At 38.0% G+C, this 7,720-nt stretch overlaps 1 long non-coding RNA gene across 1 annotated transcript; it reads right to left on the minus strand.

Moving 5' to 3' along the window:
- Positions 1–714: 714 nt before the first annotated feature.
- Positions 715–6,112, minus strand: LOC108728333 (uncharacterized). Its single transcript, XR_001936885.1, has 3 exons — positions 5,988–6,112; positions 1,640–1,933; positions 715–1,539 (listed from the first exon to the last, which is right to left on the minus strand). It is a non-coding gene; the product is annotated as an uncharacterized lncRNA (long non-coding RNA).
- Between the last annotated feature and the right edge of the window lie 1,608 nt (positions 6,113–7,720).

Consider the following 7,720-nt stretch of genomic DNA (forward strand, 5'->3'; position numbering starts at 1 on the left):
TTTACAGAGCGTATCTCGGTTTTTGTAGTTGAATTTTAGTCTAATCAATGTCGTGTATCGAAGACAAAGACAGACCACTGAGCAACGAGCTCATACAAAGCTTTCCGCTAGTACAACAGTGTAAAAATCCTCAATTTCACGGTTCACTGCCAAGAGCCGGTAAGAGTTTTCCTATCCGTGCATTTTGCGGTAAGCTCTAAAAAGAAGTAGCTTTTTCTCTTGTTTATCTTCGAGAGCGTACGTCTACATGAGTTTGCCGCGTCATTCTCGTCAAGATGAACCGCGTAGTCAAATTCAAGAACGTGCGCAGCGTCGCTATGCCTTTCATGAGCCAATTTGCGCAGCTGCAATTTGAGACACAAGTAGAACTGAGGAAAATGAGGAGGTGGTGCAACTGCAGACGTCTCGCATCCACAATCTGAGCGAATTATAGAAACGTCTCGATTATCTCAACCGTGCGACGGATAATTGAGAAATCTCACAATAGCGGTACCAAGATTCAATGAAATGAACTTCAGGTTGAAAAAAAATCTGCAAAAATAGAATCCATCAGCGCAATTACTTATTGTTAGTGTAATTATTAGTGGAAATAAATTTAAGCAATTCCGATTACCTTCCAGACAGCACACGACATTAATAGAATATATAAACGTTCTAAGAATGTCTTGTATATTCTTAAAATGTTCTATGAACGTCTTTTGAGATTTGGTGCTGTATAGACTGTTACATACATATATTTTATACAATTGCGCGTTAATAGAAAGGATCTGGAAAAGGAAAGATCAGGATCCTTGCAATTTTCTCTTACACTTTCATAATCGCTTCATCATTGTTGAAATGTTCTCTTTAAATTTTAAATAAAATATACATCTCGGTCGTGCAGTCGCGCGGCTGTTTCCACTGCGAAGTTATTAACTTTCCGAACTGTGTTGCCGCGTTTAAAGCTTTCTTTCGCCGAGCAAACGAGCCCTCACTCCACATAAATAATCGAGCCGCTGCCACCGTGGCTGCTACGGGAGCCACGTAGTTACGAAGTTTACAACTACCGACGCCGTTTGGTACCTCGCGTACGCTTTTATATCGCGTCGGATAAACAAGCTCGACGTTTTCGCTCGCAGGCTCATTCGAGTTCATGAATGTGCTTTCAGGTACCAAGTCGCGCGCATGTATACATATCCCCAGAATATATTGTACATATATGCGGCACACCATCGCGTGTGTAATACTCGACGCGTTTTCTTACCATCGAGTAGACGTCTTGGGGAAACGAGAAATTGGTCGGCAACGACGCGAAATTCTGCACACCGAGAGAAGCAAGACGAAAAAACTTGGGTCCTCTCCCTCAAACCGACAATGACAATTCGCCAAGCTAACGAAGCGAGCACTGGATTAAAGCACTGGTTAATTAAACGTTCCTCCAACGTTGCATTCAATCTCTAACGATCTCAGGAAACAAGACATGAGCTCTCTGAGTTTCTTTCAAAAAGTCGCAATCGTATCTCCTCAATTCTCAGAGCTGCCAACTTTCGAATGCTGAATCTAAATTTTTTTTAATTTTTAAATGAGTTCCTTCTCCTATTTTAAACGATACATCGTATATGTATCTCTAATAAACTAAATAATTCTGAACAGAATTTACTTGATAGATGAAACTCGAGTTTCGTAAGTTCCACATAGATCCGTTTCTGTCCCGTATTTTCATCGCTCATGTTCTTCACGGTCCTTGCGGAGGACCATTGTACGAAAGCAGACCCTCTCGGAATAACGCTAATAACGCAAAACGGAGACTGCCACGTCATGATGTAGCTTTTTTGTGAATGGAAAGGGTACGCCATTGTTCGACAAGTGGAGGACATATTCTATCTACGACTCCTTGTTCGTTTCTTGATGTCGATCGCGGTCTACTCTCTCTTCTCGACAATCCGATCGTTTCCTGAAAATAGAGGTAGTTTTATTTCTCAACGTCATCCTTTTATGATGTATTAATATGTATAAATATTCCATACATCTTAATTTATTATGCGCTTTTTTTTACCCTACAACTTCCTTTTCTTTGTGCAAGTTTCATAATTCTAAAGGCATCATTTATCACTGAGCTACGATCAAACAAAATTACGCGAGACGGTAAAGAAATAGCTTTGGCAAGTGTCGTCTCGTTAACGGGTCGCAACGAGCGTAAAGACGCGGACGCCGTCACTCACAAGAGTGCACAGGAAATCAGTGTCCGGCCGCAATTAATGTCTTAATTGCCATCGAGAAGATCAAAGGAGTAATTAACGCGACACGTGCAACCCTAACGAGAGTACAAATACGTACTGCGAGTAAGTTTTATCTAGAAGTAACTCAACGCACACAGTTTTTCAATTCTGACTCCTCTCTCGTGAATTTGAGTGTTAAATTATGCAATCGACCTTGTTACGTTTGCAATATCTAAAGTTATTTTAACATGCGTTTCTCTTATCATCGGTATTTCTACGAAATTAATTTCGTTAACTTTTCCAGCTATCATTATTTGTCTTCGTACGTATTTTGCACGTTATTACAATCACAGAGGATTTCAAGAAAGTTTGCTTTTCGTGAATATTTACGTTCGCATCGTTATAGAAATTTATAAACTCGTCTGGTTGTCTCAATACGCAAACGTCGTTGAAATAAGTATAATTTCGCAACAGATAGGAATTCAATTTTACTCACTCATCGGGAATGAGCGCGACTCGTAAATTCGTTGGTATCTAACGTGAAATGAAAGGAGAATATTAAAAAAGTCCTATTTTTGGGCTCCCTGTGGAATTTTAGTTAACAACAAAAAATTGTTGTTTGAGACCTACATGAAACAGTAAAAATAGTTTTACATCCCAGAAATGCGGGGAAAGTAGATTTTTTTTATTATATGTTATATCTCCTTTTGTAAATTGAATTTTCATATACCAGAATTTTCATATACGAAAATTTGACTTACAAAAAGAGATATGTAACATAAAAAAAATCTATTTTCTCCGCATTTCTAGGATGTAAAATTATTTTTATTATTTCACGTAGACCCCAAGTAACAACTTTTTGTGGTTAAGATTTCGCAGGGGGCTTAAAAATCGGACTTTTTTAACATCCTCTTTTATAATACATTCGTGTTACGACATACTGCACAATACATGTTGATTTCTCAGAGCTCGGAGATGAGGTCTTGGAAAAGACTGCATTGCTCTGACTATAAAACGAAATAAAATTTTATAGCTCATAGTCCATAGATACTGAATGTGTATCGAGAATACAGTTACCGGAACTAACACCTTCCAAACCGAATATCACATCTCGCGATCGCTCCAAAATATCAAGTGTAAAAACAATGCGTTGCTTGAATTATTCGAACGGCGTTCCGATACCTGACTCAAAATATCTCCGGTCTAAAAATATATTTCTCGTTACTTCTCGTATCTTGTACGTTTCTCTATGTTTCGCGCACGCATCAATTTCCAAATATTTTAAATTTAAGAGATTTAAGAGAATTTTTTAAAAATCATCTCCCGTATATATAACGAAATATAAAAATCCATTCGCTTTAGTTTTCGAAACTCACTCGTTTGTTTATCATGCGCGATGTCGATACGATCGAAAAATTCCCGTATAATATGGAGAAATTTTGCTTTTCTACAGCGCGGCACGACGTGCGGAACATGATGAATTAACGTGCGCTGTATTATTCCATAGTTGGGACTCGTTACCGGAGCGAGAACAGTGAGGCTTGTTATTTTACGCAAACGGCGGCACGGTGGCTTAACAATAGCGAGAACGTTACGCCATCCGCAAACAAACTACTCCGTGCAAGCGGCGTGCAGTGCTGTAGCTGGCATCGTAGTATAGAGACGTAATCTTGAGATCCCATATGGTCTCATGTTGAGGATGTAATTGCCGCTCTGGGGGCAATCACGAGATTATCACGACAACCCGTGTCCGTGGGCTCTCAGAGTCGCTCTAGCGCTCCATTGCTTTGCGGTAGAAACAAAGGTATCAAGTAACATAGGCTTTATTAAGCCTGGCCGGGATCCGCCGACAAAGCGCTGATAGTTTCGGCTAAATGAAATACGGGTCGGCTATAAATAGCAACCTATCGATAGATAGGGCTCTGACATCGCCCGTGGCGTTACGACTTCGAACAAAGGATAACTGTATTCGCTTTAGTTGACTCGGGAAGCAATCAAAGCTGCATCGCGTTGCCATGCCGCGGTTTATTCGTGTAGCAGGACTTACGAATGAAACTGGATAATTTGAGTATCTCTCACAATTAGTGAACTTCATTAGTGTTGTTCGCTCCAGACGCTTCTATTGTGGCTATGAGTTGTGACTATGCGATAATATTTTGAATAACAAACTTTTAAGAGCGACTATTTAACCTTCAATTACAGATATGACTTTTTTTGGACCTAGAGATTAATAATGTAATTTCATTAAAACTTTTTTAGCGATTATGTATTACAACTTGGATATGCTAACTTCTAAGCCACTTATACATACATAGTCCGTTCTTATTTCTCTCAATATAATAATCTTCCTCGCGAAACAATAATTTATTAGAGAACAACACGGACAGCTACACATATGTCCGTTTTTGCCATTGCAATTTAATCTTGGTTTTTGCAATTTAACCCGCTATTGTTAACTTTGACTAACTCTTCATCTTTTTTTAGAATTAAAGAAGAATATAGAACAAATTGAACCGAAATTAAAATTAATCTATATTGATAAAAACGGGCATTATTCTAATTTCGAAGTTTATTTATTAACTCCTTAGATTTCCATCTTTCCGTCACTACGGTTCATAGAGAAAAAATTTACGTGAATAATTTCACATTTTTACGGTTGGGAGAATTACATGATCCCGCAAAATCGTAAATGGTCGTAAAATTTCTTACTTTTCATGTTTCTGCTATAGAGGAAAAGTTACATGTGATCAATCTCCAGAAAATTTTAAACAATTGGTACATCTGTACGATTAGTAACTATGAAGTTGTAAATTGTATAGATAAAAAAGACTCCCCCTATCAATCTTATTAACATCCATTTTATTTATTAATATCATTTATAAACGTATTATCAAATCGTTTAAATAAATTTCTTCCAAGCGAAACAAAACGGACGAAATTGAGAGCAAGAATCATTCTTGAATCCGATGTAATACTGAACAAAGTTAAACGACTTGATACAGTCTCCTTATTCGCAAATGCGATTTGTCGTTCCTTATAATAAAGCGGCATCGACAGAGAGATGACAAAAGTGACTGGCGCTACTGAAGAGTGTTCACAACGGTTTCAAAGGACCTCAGCGTTTCTTCCATTACAGAGCATATCTTTGGACATGGTCGTGAAATAACGGCCGCGCAATTTCGCTTTGATATAATTTCAAAGTGCATTACGCTTTTAAGGTTTAAAGAAGCGACACAGTATGCAGTTATTTATTGTCCAGTACATCGGCACAAGTGAATAAGAGACGCTTTTCGCAAATCTAAGTTAGTTCTATATCCACTTTAAGTTTTCATCCCGTGTGATGTGAAACTATTTCGGATGTAAAATTATCTCGGTTAAAATACGAATAGACACCTCAGACGAATTATTTATATCATCTGTTTTTAATTCGATTTTACAATCTGCATGTTTGCAGAAACTTTAATGTATAATTTATAATCGCAATTTAATTTTTAATCTAGTTCTCTACTATTTGCATTGTTACTACATTTAGTTCACGTTAAGTTGAAATTTGATATTTATTGTATTCGACGTATCAGACTTTCGATCAAACTATAAATAACCAAGGTTCAGTGGTCCTGAAGCTATGAAGATCCTAATAACGCGGTTGTTAGAATGACTGTATTGCATTGTGTCCTTATTTGGAAAATAAACGTTTGTATTTCAATTGGACAACAGACATCTCGAACGATTACAGAGAGCAAGGCAAAGAAAATAATGAAAATATTGCAAAATGTACACAATACATACACAAATTATTCTCCCAAACGTTGCCGATTTCACGCATACGCGACGTTAGTCAAAGTGAATTTTTGATGTGTCGGACTCTCGCGATTCACTTTGCCAATACTCGTCTCAGTCGCTAGCCATGTCGACAGTCGGCAAACTACTAACGCTTTCTCGCTGAAAGCCCCGAGAGCAAACGCGTTAGAAAGCTGTCCGGTGTAGTCGCCTGCCACCTCTTAATAGCGTTCTCGTGATAATCGTCATAAAGCGCAGAGAGGCGACGACAAGTGTGCTTCCGGACTCGAAATTCCCTGGACAAGAATCCACGCGCGACTGTCGCTTCCTTAAAGCGGCTCGCGTATAAGTCTGCTCTTGTAATACATGAATGAACGAGGGAACGTTGTTCGGGAGAGCTTCCTTTTCTCGGCATCCAGGTCGACGGCTTTCGAAACGCGAAAGTCAAACAGCGATAGTCGTCTTCGGTTCTGAGAAAAGCTCGTGGCTTTCGATCGACGTGACTCCCAAAGCATCGAGTTTCTCGCTCGAATGGGAAAAAAAGAAAGAAAAGAACGGTCGTCTCTACCGTCGTCTCCTCGGCGACGAATAGCTCGGGATCCATTTAACTTGAATAGCGTTCGTCGACTCCCGCTCGCAGTTTGCAAAAGTCGCAGAAGCAGTCGAATAAGAAGAAATATTATATATATCGCGTTTCATCTACTATGATCGCGTTCTCCGTTTATTCCTATTGTAGGTGATGCCGATACTTCTTTCGTAATATGACAACGCGCATTGCATTATCAGAGTTTGCGTGTATTAGCACGTAAACGCAAATATTTCTATCATATTCCTATCTTTTTTTCTTCGACGTGCGTTAGAATGTAAATGTTTATGTGGTTGAGCCCATGGTACACACAAAAAGGCAGTAAGGCAGTAAGACGTAAGCAGTAAGCGAATTAGCCATCATAGTAGACTGTAAGGTCAATAACGAATCCAATGTTAACGATTTCCTTACTGCTTACGTTTTACTGCATTACGTTTTTGTACGTGCAATAGCTTTTTTAATTCACATCGGTCTTGAGCTCGATCCGATTCACGCTCTTGGAATCATTTTATCATGTCATTTAAAATTGAACAACACCATTAAATTCATAATGTCAAATTATATCCAGTTTGAGTTATTCTTAATCATTTCTATATGTCGCCATTCCTATCCAATATAGGGTGGAATGAAGTATTATGAGGACCTTAAAGAATTAAATTTAATTCGCGAAATTACTACAGTGGTTTAATTGCGTTTAGTCCGGAAATATTTCGGTACACAGTTCGTTAGATTACAATTATGGTATGTATGTCAAGTACATATTTAGTGATTCAAGATTGAATTATTTAAGCATTTTAAGGTCTAGCTTTAACCGATATAGGGCTCTAATTTATCGATTGTGAGAAATATATTTTTGGCAAAGGTTCTATGTATACATACATACGATGCAATGTATGTAAATATACACTGGCTGTGTTCTAAAATTCACTACCACTATTAAAAATCTATAGTACACATAACGTGAACTATAAGGCTTTTTATTTTTAATTGAACTTCTCGCATTTCTTGTATGTATCTCGGTTCATCTTCTCTCTTTTTCTTTTCGCATTGTATGAAAAAGGTAGAAAGTTGAACCGTCATTATTATTTTTTTTTACTTAAAAAGAGATTAGGAAACTTTCAGAACGTTGCAAATAATTATAGATAGACACATCGAA

The sequence above is a fragment of the Mycetomoellerius zeteki genome, unplaced genomic scaffold (genome assembly GCF_001594055.1).
Source record: "Mycetomoellerius zeteki isolate Tzet28-1 unplaced genomic scaffold, Tzet1.0 scaffold61, whole genome shotgun sequence".
NCBI classification, from domain to species: Eukaryota; Metazoa; Arthropoda; class Insecta; order Hymenoptera; family Formicidae; genus Mycetomoellerius; species Mycetomoellerius zeteki.